This window comes from Poecilia mexicana, unplaced genomic scaffold (genome assembly GCF_051168715.1).
Source record: "Poecilia mexicana isolate PSO_F unplaced genomic scaffold, ASM5116871v1 scaffold_9, whole genome shotgun sequence".
In the NCBI taxonomy this organism is placed as follows: domain Eukaryota; kingdom Metazoa; phylum Chordata; class Actinopteri; order Cyprinodontiformes; family Poeciliidae; genus Poecilia; species Poecilia mexicana.
The window spans coordinates 19,110,776-19,130,709 of NW_028263378.1; positions in this window are offsets into that span (position 1 = coordinate 19,110,776).

Below are 19,934 nucleotides of genomic sequence, written 5' to 3' on the forward strand. Positions count from 1 at the left end.
ATGACTGTATATTCATGTATATTTAGGTCTGTTTAGGATAAATCCTAATACTGTGACACAACTGATGTGTTTTGGTAAAAGGTCAACACTGGATGGAAATATTTTAAAGACTAAAGACGTGAAATTCCTATCACTGGTGTTCTCATCAGGAGCAGAACTGGGGTAAACATGATATCTGCAAATACTGCATGCTGAAATCTTTTGAAAAAGATAAGGAGAGCATTGGGATATTGCTGATCAGTTTATTATATCTTGCAATAATTTGAAAGACACATTTCACAGACCTTTCAGTATGTCTTAAACCCAGTAATGAAACTTAATGTTCATGCATGGTGGGCTGATGCAAAAAGGACAGCAAGAAAAGGATAAAAAAAAGACTGTCTGGACCTAGATTTGTGTAGGGATAAGGATGACTTGATGCAGTTCCAGATTGGGTGTAGAAGTGAAAATCATGTCAAGCTGATAGCTCTTATTCTCTGTTTTTACTGCCAACTTTGGCAGCAACTTTCTTTCACCCAAGTCTCTCTGGCTGATCCAGTCACAGAACAATAACAGACCTAGTTGAGATCGCTGGGAGTAAACGTTTACTCTTTATGGTTTGTGTTTGGTATATCACCATAGCAAAGCATCTCTTCTTATTAATTGCAATGTGAGGTGATTACTCTTTCAATCGATAGTTGTGCAGAGTTAAACAGCCAATAAAATTGTGTATGGGACACTTAAAAGTTGATTGTACAATGAACACAAATTTAGCAAATCATACATTCCTATAGAGGCCTTTTTCTGCTCACCACTGTGTCATAAACTCCTGTGTACATCATCGTTAAATTGACCCTGAATGTGTGCACTTTGCATATAAAGAAGAGGTTTTATGTAAAATATATTTATTATGTAGATTTACAGCACTGTGCCACGATTGTACTAGCAACATAATGCTGCTGTGCTCTCATTGCCTGCAGTCAACATGGATTGCAGGTAAACTGAGTTTTTGTGGAAACTTAAAATATAGTCTTAATAAAATATTGCGTTTTGGAATTTAAAAACACAAAAAATGTTTACTTTTAAAGTTACACTAATAATAAAATACATAGAACATAAAAACAAATAAAAGGCCCACAGTATGTTTGTAAGACAGAAAAAAAAAGTTTTAGATAGATGGAAATTGGAAAAAAATAAATAAATCCTAGACACAAATCAATATAGAAGCTTGGTAAAAAAGAAGTGCTTGGTATGCCATAAGGTTTCAATAATCTTTATCATAGTAGAACCTGTTTTTTCATTGTGTCCAAACAGAACAATGAATGGTTTTAGCAGACTTCAGTATCTCTGCCCACCTCTCTTCTCCATACAAGGTCGCTCTGTGTGTGTCCAGCTTCAGAGAATGATGAGAGGCTGCGGCACACAATCACCACCAAGCACATACCTTTCTACCCCACAGTCCAGACACAGACCTATGGGCTGAATGTTTATCAGACATCTCGAGGTGAGATAGCTGATTTATGACGCCTGCTTATAAGGCTCTAAACTGAGTGTCCATCATCAAGTGATGGAAAAGTACTAACCTCAATACACAACTAAAAAAATCTATGTTTATGGATAAATAGAGTTTCTGGTCCTATCATCATGTCCTCATCAAATTAAGAATCTTTGACCCAAAAGGTCCTGGGGTGCTTCATCTCGATGAGCTTGGTCAGTTTTCAGTGACAGGAATGGATGAAGCAGAGCAGAAGGAGGGTTTGAAAGACACTGAAACAAGAACAGAGAGCATGAGAGAGCTCGAGTCTAGCAGAGCGAGCTACACACCTCCATCCAAAAACAATATTTTAAGTGAAACCTTACCCTTTCCATCTGGCTCTTTTGAAGGGTGGATTATGACTAGTGGCATGGCCGGGTTTTTAGCCTACACTGTTCCTTCTGTAAGAACAGAATGACATTTTTCCATAAGGATAATTGTAAAGGTCATAATTGTGATAACTGTCACTACTGCTGACAATTCCAAATATTTATATAATACAAGCCGTGTAAAAGTAAAAATAAGTTAAAGACATTTTCAAATGGAAAGGAAATATATGTCCTTACATTTTGTCAAATTTTGTATTTTCGAAGAAAATTAGCTGCCACTCCTATAAAAAGCACATCTTTTGTCCTGAGGTTCCCTGTATGGTCATTCTCTCTTGAACAGGAGAAAGACAGAAAGCATTTTCAGGTGGCCATGGTAACAAAATGAAACAATTTCCTTTGCTCTTTCTTCTCTGTATTTGCCCTAACTTCCACATAAATCTCCTTCACCTTCTCTTCACTTAGTTTCCTGTGGACTGAGTGCAAATTGGGATATATAGTATGTTTCCCTCCTTTAGATGTGGCAAATAAATATATGTGGTGCAAAGAAAGTTACTGAAGCAATAAACCCTTTGGTGCTGTCTTTGCGTAATATCAAGAATGGCAACAGAGGATCTCCTCACTTCTCTTCCTTTATGTCCATCCTGAGAATCAATAAAGCCAAAGGTGTCATCTTTAATGTGGGCAGTTCAATTGAAATGTCAGTCACATATCTGCAAATTAGGAGACCCGTCAAAGCCATTCAAAAGCACAAAAGCAGAGAAAAGTGGGGAACAGAATGACGTCTTGATTAACAACATTTCAAAGGCTTTAGCTAGCAGTTTGGACCAAACTCAAAGTATCACAAGTGAGCACTTGATTAATATTCACGCTTTACGTACTATTAATCATTGACACGGTGCAATCGTATCATTCAGTTAAATCTTAGAAGTGTCATCTTGCTTCTCCTACTGTCCCTTGAGTGTTTTCACTCCTCTGTAAATCCCTGTGACTGGTGTTGCAACTTTAAAGCCAAACAGAATGAGTTTCTGATGATGTTTGAAACCAGCTTAGCTCTAGTTCACAATGTACCAATTCAATAACAACCATACTATCAGAGCCTATCGTCCTTATAATGCAGTAAGGACAATTTTGCTTTTAATATTTTTTAATGTTATTTTAATCTTTATGTGAACCTAGATGCCTCAATCCTGCTGCTGCACCTGAATTTTCCCACTGTAGGAGAATAAAGGAGATTTCAGTCATTATGAAATGCTCCGAGAAGGTCATCCTAAATCACATCAAGTATCACCTTCCTGCTGGTCTGGACAAGCACCAATTTGCCTATAAACGGAATCGGTCCACAGAGGATCCTGTCTCCTTTGCTTTGCACACAGCCCTGACACACCTGCACCATCCTGACACTTATGTCAGGATGTTATTTGTCAACTTTAATTCAGCATTTAATACCGTCTTCCAGGAGAAGCTGATGGTGAAGCTCCACAACCTGAGACTTTCATCTTTAGTGTGTCTTTGGATCAGCGACTTTCTCAATAACGGACCTCTGATGGTGAGAATAGGGGACTGAACATTATCCACCGTGGTCCGTAATAGAGGCACACCGCAGGGCTTTGTGCTTAGTACTGTTCTTTTTAGTCAATTAATCAATCAATCAATCAATCAATCAATCAATCAATCAAGTTTATTTGTATAGCACATTTCAGCAATAAGGCAAATCAACTTTATATCATAAAAACACAAAAACTATATAGTCACATATAAAGTCAAAAACAATAAAGTCCATCAAGTCCAAATGGAAATAGATAACTAGGCAAACACCTCACGGCGTGACCAGTCGACTGTCCTCACTGTAATACGGCGCATTCCTGCGCCGTACAATTACTCTGTTCACCCACAACTGTGCAGCCATTCAGTCCTCTAACAGGGTTTTAAAGTTTGCAGGTGATACCAAAACCTCTACCTCCCTGAACAGGAAGTCTCAGAGGACAGCGCACCCAACTATCACAACTCATGGAGAGGTAATGAAGTGGTGAAGTGCATGGACAACGTCAGATTCCTGAGCATCCACCTCATCTCAAACCTGGGAAGAGGTGGTCGCTGAACACCTCTTTTCTAACGAGAAAGACTGAAACTAAAAACTGAAAAGAGCTGGACTTCCCGTTCAGTTGCTCAAAAACATCTATGGAGCCATGACTGAGAGCATCCGCTGCCTTGGTATGACTGTATGGTTGCACAGTCCAGGCCATAAAGGGTTTGGCCCGGATGGTGAAAACTGCCCAGTGGATCTTGGAGAGTAGGTTACCCAACCTGAACCAGATTGCAAAGAGAGGCCAGTCGTATTGCTGCTGATCCCACTCATCTAGGACAGAAACTGTTTGTACTGCTGCTGTCTGGGAAACAGTACAGGTACACAGGGAGCACAACCACATGGCTAAGAGAGCTTTTTCCCAGGAGCTGTGAAATCCATCTGTCCACCTTCCATCCGCTCTGCAGACCCATTTGCTTCACCATAAGGACTGATTGAGACTTTACTTATTTATCTACGTATTGATTTATCATTGAGGATGCTGCTCCAATTTTCGTATGTTCTAGAAATGTAGTGAGAAATAAAAAAATCTTATATCTTAAGTCTTTGGTTTTGGGGTGAACAACAAATTATGTGTGGATTATTTTTTTTAGTGAACTTTAAGAATGAAAACATTTTTATTATTTCAAGAATGATTATGTGGAATAAAATGATGCAAAAGATATTTTATTTCAAGCAATTAAAAAACAAACCTGACTGATGTGAGCAGCTATGTTCTTATAAGCCAAAAGTCATGCAAGCAGATTAGTTTTCATTTGTAAAGCAATCTTCAAAGTCAGTTACCCTGGATACGGAAGCTTATTATTTCTTATTCAGTTCAGTGATTAGGAAACAGAAGCAATAACTTCAAAGTTTTAATATGATATTTCTAGTAGTTGACACAGAAATTTAATCACAAACAAAGCAAAATAAGGTTTGGTCTGAATTTTCAGTCCCTTTCTTCAAAATATGTTTCATTAATTTGAATGTGTGTGTAGATTTAAAGAAGATACTGTTCGTGTTTGCACTTGGTAAATTAATCTAGCTGAGATAGTTCAGTGCTAGATGAAAGCCTTCCCTGCTCATGTCGAATGTATGGCATGAGAGAGTAGAGTTAAGCAGCCACAGACAGCAGCTCATAGACCAATGCCTGGGGGACTACAGTGCTATGGTGCCCAGGGAAAACAAAGTCTCAGGCCAGAGGTTTAGGGTGTTGCCCAGGCTCCCCTGTCAACTGCACTTACTCTGACAGAACACAACTCAGACTCAGACCGCAGAGATAGAAAACGTCTCACTGTGTAATGGAAAAAAAAAGTGATATGTCAGTTGTTTCACTGTGGCCATGGTGTTCTAGGTTTGCCACGCAAGCATCGCGGCTGAAGTCATTACTTTGCTAAAGACAACACAGTGTCAAGAAACCCAGTTTAGAATATTATTTGATGAGGAAACACACAAAAACGACAAAAATGTTTAAATACTTGAATAATGTTGTGTTGTATATATATATATATATATATATATATATATATATATATATATATATATATATATATATATATATAAAATGGTTACATTATTTTCATTTGCTAGCGCTCTTTAAATTTCCCTGCTTTACACAGGCAGGAAATTCAAAACTGTTTTGTATAAATCTTACTAAAAATAAAGTGAAAATCAAACGATATTACATTCACTGTACATTTTTGATACTTTTTCCTGAAGGAAAAATAAAGACTGAGTTTGAAACAGCATCTATTCCAGTAAAACTATTATCTCACACATTATATAGATTTGCTTTAATTAGCTGTACTCAACAAATTAAAAGAAGTAAATACTAATAGAAATTATGTCTCTCTGCAATTAATTTATACAACTGGTTTTAGTAGGTAAATGGAGTGACTGACAAAAATGAATATTTTAATAATATTCTAATTTACTGAGTAACTAATGTAAATGGAGCCTGACCACGTGTTGTAAACAAGATGTTAAGATTAACTAATTGACACATGAAAACCTGAAACAAACAAAGGAGATGATTGCTGATTTCAAAGAAAAATGCACATCTCTCTTTCTCACTGTTTATTCAATGTCACATGCTGTTTTTATTTTAATTATGTAAATCACTTTGAAATGCCTTGCTGCTGAAATGTGCTATACAAATAAAATGTGATTGATTGATTGATTGAAGTGTTGGAGCAGCTGTGAAAATATGCAGCAGTGAAGGATCAAATCTGGATGGATTACTTTTTTACTTCCTGTACTATTTGGTCTACATATTGATGTGATGCTCGATACTTTTTTTAATCATTATCTGATTTTGTAGTTTGTTTTTTTTCTATTGTGATATACTCTTTGTTAGAAAGCCGACCACACACAGCAGTAAACTATACATTATTATGACTAACCTCATTTCACATAATAAGGTTAGTTACAGTATGTGGCGGACCGCCACACACACACATGCTGTAAATGTGGCAGTCCACCAGGGTCCCACCTTCACTTACATCAGATTCAGACTTCCAAAAAGAGTGAGCAAAGTGTTGTAACTTTTTTGATGCGTGTGAACAGCTCCTCTAGTTCAAAGGCATTTGCAGATGCTGTGAACTTTTTTTATTTGCAAGAATATCCAGTCTTGCAGTATTACAACAGTCTCCTTCTCAATAGAGAAGGGTGCTTGTCCTTGTCTATGTTTTGGGGTCTATGTATAACATTCTCAGCCACATTGACATGATAATTAACTTTTATGAGTTAAACCTGTGTTAATTTACAGCAGTATGGATTATTTAGGAAGTTAAGGAGTAGTTAAAGAGAAAACTTTTTCAAACCTAATTGTTGTGTTTTTGTCATACCATAGAAAATACATTTTTGCTCACCCCTCAATTACTGAATACATTCAAGCTTACTCCCACCTTCCCCCCACAGTCTCCAGTAATCCAAGTGTTCTTATTAAATGAAGCCATTTAACCCTTCGCTATAGAGGAATAAGTATTGCAGCCAGTGAAGGGCATTAAAATACATTAAAGAATGTTTCTTTTCTCGTATGTACTTGATTACTAAGTTAGTATTTCTGTAAATATGTCTGCACAAGCATCTTTACAGAAGTAAGCTGCAGATACTGGGGAAGAGTGAAGAGCCTCCCCATGTCAATAATGAGAGGCCCACTGCAGAAGGTCCCACTATATACATAGACGGTTGTGCACAAATTCACGTGAACCACACTGCACTGCACACGGTGTGCACGATTAAGCATCAAGGAACAATCTTTGTACAAGTTCAGAGAAAGAAACGGTCCGAGCGAGACTCGTCATCCACCTGTCAGGGGCAGTGATAATTTCAAAGTGTTCCCTCCGTGGCCTCTTCCACACGCCCTCCGTGTTCAACGCTGTTGAATAATCATTTAAATGTCTCCTAATCAGCCCCTTTGCCATTTTCAATTACACCTTTCTAACCTTACATTTGTGTAATTTTCTAATCTAGATGAGGCGTGGGGCTGTCAAATGTGCCAGAAGAATGCAGCAAGGTACCAGCAAAGACGGATAAATGAATCCACACAGAGGGCTGTGTATGGTCCATATAGCATGCCGCTGCTGATGGAATATGGTGGCTTCCGGTACTTTGAAGTATAAGCAGCTAAAATTTCCACTGTACATGAGTGCATTAATGATTTGCCATGAGATTTAACGTTGCTCTGGACGAGACAAGCTGACTTGCTGTTCTAATCTTACATGTTATTTGTGCCGCAGCAGTTCTAATTCACTCCAGTATTGATTTTCGCAAGTCCAGAACTCTCTACCTTTGTGTAGAGCCACCAAGGGGGTAAAAGCATTTTCAAAGAGCAGCTTTTGGTTGAGCCATGTTTCTGGTAGTGCTGCTCTGAGCAGATGGATGTGGAGTGCAAGTATAACCCGAGTCGTCACCCATTACAGTGTTTTAGGTCAAAGTGCCCAACTGCCCACCACTCTCCTAACTGAAAAAAGCACCTAAAAGGCCAGTGAATGATGCAAGGTACCCCCTGCTACTTTTTTTTTTTCATTTTCCTCTTTTTTGTACTCATTTATTTATTTTATTTTTGGCACAGCAATTCAAGAGCTTCATGTGTTCACACTTTATGTTCATGTTTTCTTTTTCCTTACTTTGTTGCCTGAATTCAGTTTGCAAGGGATTTTGTTGTAGCTAAATGTTACAATAAATTTGAACATAAATTGCAACCCCAGGTTTTAGTTTTGGTTTCCAGGAAAAAGGTGTATGCATTATTTATAATAGTCTTTCACAATTTCTTTTTTTTTTTAAATTACAAACCATTTATTTATTTTGTTATACTGTTTTGCTTATTTTTAAAACTGGTTGGAAAATAACAAAGCAAAATAGCTTTGTGTCTGTTATCTGTTAATTATTTGGTACTTTTCCACTTGGAAATGCTAATTACTGTAAAAGCTGTTGAAATAAAATGCATGCAAACTGTTTTACCATTGAAACTAATAATAAATCACTAATCACCACCATAAATCATGTTTCAAATTATATTATGGTGCTGACCATCTACCATTATTGGTCAAACCATCAGCAGTTTCACCATAATTTGTGTAAATTGAAATTTGACTGATGCTATCTGAGAGTTGTGATGTGTGAGTTTGAGGCTAAATCAAAATGCAGACAGAAGCTGTGAGAGTGGATCATGTTAACAATTTAATGGAGAAATAAAGACAGAGAGAGAGAGAGAAAGATGGCACTGGGGGAGAGAGAGAGTAAACAAGGGGTCTAGGACATAAATTTAACACTAAAAAATAACTAGATCTAAGAAACTTAATTAAACTACAGTAACATTGAGTAAGTAGAGACAAGAAATAACCTATAATCACCAAGAAGAACTTAACTAAACAAAACAGAAACAAGACTGATCAAAGAAAGAGACTAAGGAGTACAAAAAAAATAAAATAAATAATAATAATAATAATAATAATAATAATAATAATAGTAATAAAAACTCAGGGACACTGAGAAACAAGTTTTAAAGTGACAAAGAACCTGTTTCTTTGTCATTTCAAAGTAAACATGACTGAGTCAGTAGATGTTTCCTGTGGAAAACTTACCCATATTTGTACAGTTCACTGATGACGAAAATCCCTCCATGACATTCAGGTTTGACTCATAGATATGACAAGTTCTGTTTTATTCTATAGAAGTCCAATTCAATAAAATAAAATACTAATAGCAACATTAGTCATGTTTCATTACATAGAGATATACCTCATGTGTTTCTGCTGGTTTTGATGATTAAACTTTACAACAACAAAAAATCCCTAAATTCAGTTTCCCTAAAATTTAACATGGGAAATAAGGAGAATTAAAAAGTTGTTTTAGGACTTGACACACTGTGGACCGACAACAACACATAACATAAGTCTTACCATGCTAACGCCACAAGCAGGAATAACTGATAAAAACGGAACAGGGATATAACTCAGGGTAATAACTCTGCTATATATGCTTGCCATCTGAACTTTTACAGCTGTGACATGAGTACTTATATCTTGTCAAAACGGAAATACTCAAAAAAGAAATTAATGATACTGAATAAATCCCTACAATTTATTTGTTTTAGAATGATTTTAGCATTTTGAGGACACTTCACTCTTCTTAAAGTAACATGAACCTGAACCAAAACCAGAACAAATCAGAAAATCTGCCTGTTGTAAGCCTACTTATTGTATTTTTTTTTCTTTTAGTCAGTGTCTGTGTATTCCTTTTAAGGTGGTTACATCTTTTTCCATCGTCTGACATCCATTTCCTCATGAGTTTGATTAAATTCCAAGGAAGAGGGTTGGCTTCAGCTCAGCAACACAGATGTGACAATTTAATAAGGCAAAAATACTGAAAGCAGCAGTTGTTTTCTAGCCATCTGCTTGTTTTTTTAAAGAAATGCTTGATATAATATGCATTCACATTTTTGTTATCTCTTGGAATTGTGATATTTTTGAAGCAGAAGTGTTTCAAATTCAAGCAGTAGAGTTAAGGATTTGATTATTAAAAACATGTCCTTTTTATTGCCATTTTTCATCAGTCTCGTCAGAAAATCCTCAAAGATTATGCTGCAGCTAAAATGCTTTTCTTTCTTTGCCTCTACTCAGATAATGTCTACATGCACACATAGGTGTTTTGATGAATAGTCCTTCCTTTCATCAGATCCCCATGTAAAACAACTTTTTGATTGAGGACAAGTATAGCTTTCCAACTGGACCTCTGACAGACGCTTAAACAAATAGAAATTCAACACCTCGGCATCAGATTCCTCACCACAGCAGCGGGAAACGGTATGGGACAGAGAGTCACTGAGTGCACTATATACGGAGGCTTCACTATTGTGAAGATCTTTTGTATCGCAATGCAATGAAAATGATCAAATAGCCGCTGTGTTGGGAGCTGATGAAAAATTACGAGGTCCGCATGATTTTCTTTATTAAATATACAGAACTACATTCTGCTTGAGGGTTCAAACATTTTCTTTGTTCCAGAACTGGAACACGGCTAAAGTCAAACTATATTTTTATTTTCTTTCTTCTCTCACTCTTTCTTTCTGAACAGTACATAACTTTGTACCTGTTCTGATATAGAGGTCATTCACATGAAAAAAAAAGAAACATTTTCTCTCTTTCTTTATTCTTGTGCTAAAATGCTGTTTCTGGTTTTCACTTAACATCATCCTGCCCAAAATAACGTTTTCACTTCAGTCACATTCGTCCAAAACACATTGCTCCAAAAGTCCTGTGACTTATTCAAATGCAACTAAATAAATGCTGACCATGCTTTCAGGTTGGTTTCTAGATTAATTTCTTGTCAATCCTTTGAAATAAGCTGTACTTGTACTTAGTTTTACTTTCTACTGCTGTGTGTAATAACTTTTATTGTTTGAATATAATTTTTGACTTTTTCACAGTTTCTCCAAATGCTGCGTCCTCTTAACTCTGAACGAACTTGCTGTGACATCTAATCCTGAGATGATTAGTGAACTGCTGTTAGAAATGACTTTCTAACAGCTGAAAGGTGGACTCCAAATTGCTTAAAATTGCTTAACAACCACTGATAGACTGACATGGCAGAAAAGAACGGTTCTCTAAATTGATTGCTTTTCTTTTCACATTCAAATTGTGCTAAGGGACACGTTTTATGAAGGCAGACACACTTTCAGATGGTTATCTAATCAAATGCATTATAAGAAAAACACTTGACTTTGACCTATGCTCACTTCCAGTTAAAGGAGTTTGTAATACAGTTTTGTCACCTGCTTGATTTTGGGTCAGAAATTTGGACATAAGACTTTAGGGGATAAACAGATTTAAAGATCTGTGCAGGGGATATGCAAAATTATTATTGCTGTCTTAGCCACTAACTAAAATTCACTGATAATATCACAGTCACATGACTAAATACAACATGACCAATTTAATAAAACTGTACAGGATTGAGATCCTGCACAGCACATATAAGATAGCTCTATGTGTGGTCATTAGAATATCAGGTTGCATGAAAGAAGTCAAGTAAGCAAAGACATCCATTAATATAAAATATGTTATCCATTTATCCTCTGCACTTGATGCTATACTTGCAGGTTTGCGGCAGGATGTGATCGTCATAAAGCGAAGTTAATCGATGCACAAAAGGGGAGAACATGCAAAGTACATGCAGAAAGACCCCATGCTGGGTTTTGAACCCGAGACCTTTTTTCTGGAAGGCAATAGTTCATTCAACTGTGTCACTTTGCAGCCAAAAATCAAAGCATCAAGACAAATTGCCACATAGTCACACTGGCTACGGGTGTGCGTGTGTGTGTGTGTGTGTGTGTGTGTGTTTGTCAAAATAACAAGCAATATTTTTGGAGAGACTTTTCTTTGAGTATCAAAACTAAACTGAGCCCTCTGAAATACCGGGAGAGGAAGCCGCCACAAATCACACAATATAATCTTTATGTCTGAAGACAGCTGTACTAAATCCTTAATTGAAAGTGGGATTCAGATGTACCATGAATGATCAGCTTTACAAGTTTACAGGGACACAGAAACGGGAAGTAATCCACTGGAGCTGTTTTATGTGCTCAAGCATAGCAGGACACTTTTATGCTTTTCCAGTAATTTAAAATGACACTAAAACAGCAAAACTAATGTTTAACACTGACATGTGGAGGCTGAATATTGTTCCTTACATAAATTTTCCTTTGCCGAGTAGTCATAGTGACTCATCAAGCAACTCAGTCTCCTGCTGCTACAAACAAAACCTGTCAAATGGGGAGTTTTTCTTTTGAATCCATATGTTCTTATGGGTTACATGCATTTCTATTCATTGGCAATATAATGTTTAGTATTTCATTCAGTCAAAGAAAAAATTACGAATTTATGTGCAAAGTCTCTAATGTGTTTGAATTATGGATTTTCAGTTTCTGGTTTCTTTTTTTTTTTTTTTTTTTTTTTTTTTATGAACCATGCCATGCATGTGGACTGATGACGTTTTTCCAAAGCTGCTATTGCAGCAAAAGGTGACTGGGAAAAAAAACTGTTTGTTATCATGTTTAATCTTTTTGGTTGTCTACTTTTTTATTTTGTGTTATTTCATAGAGTATCATGAAAAAAGTCAAAAAAAATAAATAAATAAAATAAAATAAAAACGAGATTATGCAGCTGAGGATTTCATGCTACGTGTTTATATTTATCACAACAAACACATGGAAATTACATATAACATGGATGATGATCAGTTATTTTTGTACATTATCTCTTCATAGAAATTACAACAACACACTGCCAATAGCACTCTTCAGTGTAGAAGTTGATACAAAATGAAAAAGACCCAAGCTTATTTCACTATCACTTAGTTATTTTCAAAAATGATGTAAAAGAAAGAGCAGACGTGTGAGTATTTTAAATAAAACTGTATTATCTGAGATATCTTTTGCCACGCCAGGGTTTTCATTTGTCGAGCCTTTGAGTGAATGAAATTTAAAGCAAACAACAGGATCATTAAAATGGCTACTCAACCTCTTTGCTATGAAAGATATTAAATTTGGAAATGTTGGAACTTTAAGAACTGACAGAGTTAAAGATAAGTTGCTAAAGAGACATCAGTGAGCACTGCTTATACTTTGCTTTATTATAGTTACATCAGTAAAATATAAATCAGCAAGTTAAAGTAAAATGCAAAGCTTTTTAACTACATTATATATTTAAAACGTAATTAAATTTGCTCCAAAAGCCTTCCAAATGTGTGTCTTGAATGTTTTATATCTGAAATCATTTCAGTTGTGTTGTAAGGGATGACTTTAAAATTAGTGTCTATCATGGTTGCCAAATTTGTTTAAAACTTATCCAAATGGAATTTAGACAAATGAAAATGTTGAAACCATGATCACTGTGAGTTTTATATTACTCTTCGATACGATTTGTAAAATGATTGTTCACATTTATAAAAGGGCCAAACATCTGAAGGATTTTATTTGAAGAAATGTAGGCTTTAGTGGAGTTTTAGTTTTAGGCTTCAGTGTTGCATGTAAACACACACACACACACACACACACACACACACACACACACAAACCTTCAACATGGAAAAAAAAAAACCTAAAGGACGTAGTTAAACTCATCTGTCTCTAATTGCTTCAGTAAAACTTCATTTTTGAGCGTAGAGTGGTGGTTCGGATTGGCACTGCAGCTGATAAGGCTTTGTGTTGCATTATTTTTCTAGGGGACTGGTACAACCCAACTAAGAGACTTTATTGATTCAAATTAATTAATCCACTTACAGAGGAAGGGGATTCTGCAGCTCTGGCGTGACTTAAATAGTCCACACAAATTAAACTGCATATTTGTTGCCTTTAATGATATTCCACAAGTAATTGAATCGCAGGAATTTCTTTTTCAAAATATGTTACATTAGCATGCAAAAACCTGGTGTTTTAGTAGTGGATAACCCAAATAAATTTGATATTAATTAATTTTTGATACAGTACAAGCCTGTTTAGTGTGATTGTAATTACCATTTCTGCGGTGAAGTAATAGGGACCGGATATTAAGGGGGAAGAGAAGATAAAGCCAATACATATTTATATGTGAGATCTCAGCAAGCAATGCACAGGGAAATAAAGTTAAAATACACACATTTTTCTTCAATCTACACAATAGTTAGCATTAAAACAATCTTCCAAGATACATTCTGTGTATTGAACATTTTTTTTTTTTTGAAGTGGCAGAAAATTTGTATGACACAGAAGGTGCATATTGCTGCCGTTTCCTGTTTTTTCCCCCTTCCTAATACTTTGTGATAGGCATACCACAACATTCCTCACTAATCCCAGCAGGAAAAGCATAGATTACACATTCTGTGTTTGGGCAGATGCTTTTACATGCATGCAATTAAGAATGCTACCTCTCATGTCAAAACTAAATATGTTAAAATAGTAGACATGTTAGAACAGTTGGAATGACATAATGATGCATTTCTTGTTTGGAAAGTGAAGTTGGAGGTATATTTGATTAAGCATGCGTAATGGAAATTAATAATTTTATTTGTGCTGCACATGCTAAAGAGGGTAGTTGAGTGTAAGTGCTGTGTGTGTGTGTAAATGTGTTTCAAGTCTCTAACTTTTGAAATCTGCTCATTCTTATATTACAGCAGCAGCTTTGTCACTCACAGAAACACTTATATTTTAATGTCCTCAACAAATAAGCAATAGCACACAGTTCGTATTATGACATGTTTACATTTAGATGTTGAATCTCTTTTTTTTAAAATCTCTGGAAAAGAAATGGATTTGACTGTAGTTAAAAAAAAAGTGACTTTTAACTGAAGAAAAGTCTTATCGCCTTTTGCTCAGTAAGCCGCTTCTTGTAGCCATCAACTAGCCTCTCACATAGTTCAGAGGAAAGTTCGTCCCACTCCTCACCTCACTTTCAGCAGTGAGATGTTTGAAAATTTTCTATCACAAACAGCCTGCTTAAAGTCACCACGCAGAATGTCAGTGAGATCAGACTGAGGGCTTTGACCCGGCCTAGGACTTCCACTGTTTCCTCTCAGCTGGGCCTATGTTGAATTACTGATGTCTTTTGGGTCACTGTCGTGTTGCAGGATAGAGTTCTGCTTTGGCTTTTATTGGCTTTACAGATGGTCTAGTATTTTCTAGAAGCACCCTATCATACATGGTAGAATTCATGCTGATTTCTATGATGATGAGCTGGATAGGTCAAAGCAAAGAGTCTCCGAACTTTAACCTCTATGTGACATAGTTGGTATGATGTTCTTTTCCTGAAATGCTGCATTTGGTCAATGCAATGTCCTCTGTTACGGTGTTCACAAAATTCAGTTTTAGACTCCTCTGTCCAAAACTGTGGTCTGTGTCTTTGTTCTCGACGTCCAATTTCAGTCTGGCCTTTGGATTTTTCTTAGAGAGCCTACCATGCCTACCATGAAAGCTGACTCTTTGTAAATCTACAGGCATGTGCTTTCACATCAACAGTAGCAAGAGTTTTCTGTGTGTCCCTTGTTGACATTTTAAGCATTTTCAAGACTATTTTTGGCATGTTGCAGTTGGCTCTCAAGATCAGCTTACTTGGATGGTGAGACCTGGGAATGTTGGCAGTTGTTGCCCCTCCACTTGTTGACTATTTCCCAGACAGTTGATTGGCTGGTTTTAAGTTGATTTGTGGCCTCTTAATTCATTACCAGACTCATATACTACATCAATCTTCTTTCTGAAGACTTGAGAATATTCTTTGGATCTTACCATGATGTTCACTCTTGTACAGAAAGTAAGGAGCACCCCAAACTGAATGTGAATGGCCAAGACAAAACCAGGAACAAGAATCACTGGGGACCTTTAGAGATTATGAAAAGTTTGGATTCTAAGCTTTTTAATGACGTCAAACAAACACATGGAAATCAAAAATAAAATGAGAATGATAAGGCTATTTGAATGATGTCTCTCTGGAAACCAGATTAGCTGGATGCAGTTGGTCGGAGTGGCTTGTGCTACTGCTCACCGCCTCGTTACCATCATAGCAAACTCAGCACAGTCGCAGCAGTTCAACTTGAGGCCGGGCAGACCTAGATCTGCCTGCCAGTTGCACGAAATGTAACATAATAGTGTTCTGAAACCAAAAAGAAGTTCTGAGACTCACCCTGAGAAAATTGAAAATATTCTTGCAAACACGAATGCCTCTCATCATATAAGTAGTCTTTTTTTTCAGATGTATCTTTTTGGTGGATGCTGTTATGTTTTACTGATGTCAGTGAGCCATGTGGTTACTTCAAGCTTTTGGAGTGGATACATTTCAGAATGCTGGTTTGTTGTTTCCATGTGGCCATTTTTTAAACAATGGTGTCGAAGCTCCATTTCTTTTTCATTTCCTAATACGCTTCACTCTCTGACAAATAACAGTGTTACTGTCAGTGTTACAGTGCCACCGGTTGGCCTGGCATTCCTGCTACTTAATTGTCTGAGGTGCTGCATCATGTTGTGTGCACAAACATTTTTTTCTTAGTATTTTACAAAAATATACCGAGCCCATTTCTGTGTGCACAGAGCCTTACTCTGTAAAGAAGCGCAATTCAAATACAAAGCTTATCTTTCAAACCTTTATGCTATTTAAAGCATAGATGGTTTCTTCATAATATATTTAGTATATTTAGCAATTTTTTTTTCTCAGAAATTAGAGATTTTATTTTTAGTGTCTGTTTTTGCTTTGCTGACTTGTTCCTATTTTTCTAATGATTCGTTACAAATGTTCGAGGTTTAAAATAGACAAACCTTCCTGAAATTGCTGAATAATGATGTTATTGCTCAAAGTCACTGGCGTGGTTTTTCATCTGTTCTTAAAAATCCTTTGATATTGTGTTTTGAGATCTTTTAGCCTACTTTATGCTGTCATAAAGGTTCTGTACAAGCAGTTTCTTAATTCTTTATGTGTGGAGGTAATCACACTTGTTAGTGAAATTGAACCAAAATGTTGAGCTAAACACAATTAATTCAGGGGAGGAAGTTACGGTTTAGGTTGTTTTGGGTATATATATATATATATATATATATATATATATATATATATATATATATATATATATATATATATATATATATTATGAAAAGAACATAGATTTTTCATTCACTCTGTATATTTTTAGTTAATTTGCATGTTGATCTGGAACAATGAACAATGGCAAAAATGTTTCACAAGAGAAAGATTTTTTCTCAGCAGTGCTGCTTTTTCATTATATACGTTTCTTTTTTTTTTTTTAGCAAAAACGTAAGATAGTAATGACATCACAGGAGAGGCAACAGGAGCGTCTCTCCACTCAAAGATCAACTACCCTCCCTATCCTTTTCGCCTTTTAAAAGGAAGACTAATGAAAGACAACTTTTTTCAGCTCCCTAGAGAGTGAAAGAACATTTTTCAGATTGAAAACTTCCTGGTGATGTCTTGCTTGGCTTGTGAAACGTTATAATTACTGCTGGGGGTCTCCTCCTGCTCTGTTTGCAGGGGGGCTGAGCAGCGTTTGCCTGCGCTCCAGGGTTCTCCCCCAGTTCAGCACACTTGGGCCCATCTAATTAGAGTCTCTGCCACATCTCCTCACTGCTGTCTCCACGCACAGCTGGGGACAACCCCCAAATCAAGCTGCGGTGCACAAACACTCACCAACCCATATTCTGTGAGCAACAACAGGCAACCGCTGTCGCTACAATCTGAACATTAGCTCCTCCACTCTCTTTCTTATCCATCCCCAACCACTTTCTGTTCTTTAACACCACCTCCGTTCTCTCTTCGCCATCCGTCTTCTGTGCTCTGCTTTGTTCTCCCTGTTCTCCTCACCAAGCTCAGGCACAACATCTACAAAGAGCCCCACATAGGAAGATGAGAGGGAGCGGAGTGAAGAGGGTTCAGATGTTGCACAGGGCTTGTGTGTTCGCATGTGCGCTTGTGTTTCCGTGTTTGTGAAACTCTGAAAAAGTGTGAGGCGGCAGGAGATCGCCAGGGTAGTGAGAGTCGGTAGTACACCCAGAGGCGCATGGAAAGAACAGAGAGAACACTTGCCCCCCCATCAAGAGCAGTTGTTCAAACCCCCGAGGCAAGGTGATGCAGGAATGGGGGAAGCAACAAAGGGCAGAGAAGGTGGCAGGAAAAGCTGCACTCCTTTGCTTTTCTGTTTCACCTGTTTCACCCTCACAGTCTCTTCAAACTCTCCCCCAACAATTTCTTTATACCCAGTGGGGTCACGAAGACTGGTGGAGAGGATTTATTTATTTTTTTTATTTATTTTATATATTTTTTTTCTGCACATCCTCGTCTCAGATAAAGTTTCGAAAACAGGAGTTCTCTCAACTCTCTGAGATACTTGTAAATATAACATGTTAGGCATCTGTCTCAAAATATATCACATTTTCTAGATAGATAGATAGATAGATAGATAGATAGATAGATAGATAGATAGATAGATAGATAGATAGATAGATAGATAGATAGATAGATAGATAGATAGATAGATAGATAGATAGATAGATAGATAGATAGATAGATAGATAGATAGATAGATAGATAGATAGATAGATAGATAGATAGATAGATAGATAGATAGAGAGACTGGGGACATGGTTGTTTCTCCATATGATCTTGCACCTGGAAATTTGAGGGAAGTGATCGTATTTACCTGGTATTTTCTCAGTTCTGCTCTGGTTTTCCCTCCATTCCGCTCTCACTCTTTTGCACGTGTTGAGGACACACACCTGCAGTCAGCCTCTAACCACATGCCACGCTTCAGTAATCTGCTGACTCCCTCTGATTTACAGCTATATGTCTGGTGAGTAGCCAAAGACCTTTGACAGCCTACTAACTTTACACTGAACACCATTTATTAAACTTACTCGCCTACACTTTGCAGCAGTTCCAAATGGAAAGAGGCTAACAGCTTGTGTTATGACTTGGTTTTCAAGCTGAAATGCTGTTTTTTGGTGAAGTGTGAATTAGGGACAGGAATGCTGCAAAATACCACACCTAAATACATATGGTATAGAATATCTCTATACACACATTTCTACATGTCTTCCTGAATTCACTTTCCATACCCCAGTCATCCTGTCCAGCTGTGCAGCCAGCACTAACCTGTCATAGAGCAACAGAATGATTATCGGTGATGTACAGCTCATTTGGTAGGAAATCCAGATTGGACAGTTTTCCATTGATTGGCTGGTCAAATACTGAAAAATAGTAAATCAAACAATCAAAAAACAGACATTCATTTTCTCTTTTTTTAATTAATTAGATGCATAAAATCTAAGGGACATTTTCATCAGTATGGATTATATTACAAATCAAGACATTTGTCTCTTTATTGTAATTCAATTTTCACAACTATGTTTGAAAAATACTAACAAACAAAAATCTGAGAAGAACACTTTCTGTCAAAAATAAATTACTCCGTCTGAATAATATAATGAGAAAAGGGAGAGCATAGGTTTTACTCCAGCCTTATAGGGAACAGTGTATCTATGGTAGTTCTTTTAGAAACTGAGTCGTGAAACTCTGGTGACATCCCTGACCAAAGGTTTGCTTTCTTGGTTACTCAGTACAGCCAGACAGGCTCTTCTATAAATAAATCCTTGTGGTCTAAAACCATTTCCATTTCACAAATAGTGAGGCTAAGATCACTCTAGGGAGCCATTGAAAATGCTGGAAAATGTTCAATGACATTCCGCAGTTTTATTTCAGTCAGCAATGGGGTTGCTTGGATTTTGTATTTATGTGAACATCATCACAACTTAAATTTCCCAGCTGTGGGGCTAATAAAGAATTTTTTAATCTTATCTTGACATAAGGACCTTATTGCCCTTATTTTCTTTTAGGTTTCCAGTCCCTTTAGTTTGTGGCAGAAGTGTTTCAATCAGAATTTCTGTATATTTCATAGATTATGTAATGCAAACACCACAATCTAGATCATCAGTCTAAAAAAAAAAAAAAAAAAAAAAAAAAAAAAAAAGTGTAAATGTTAATTTCTGAAATAAAGC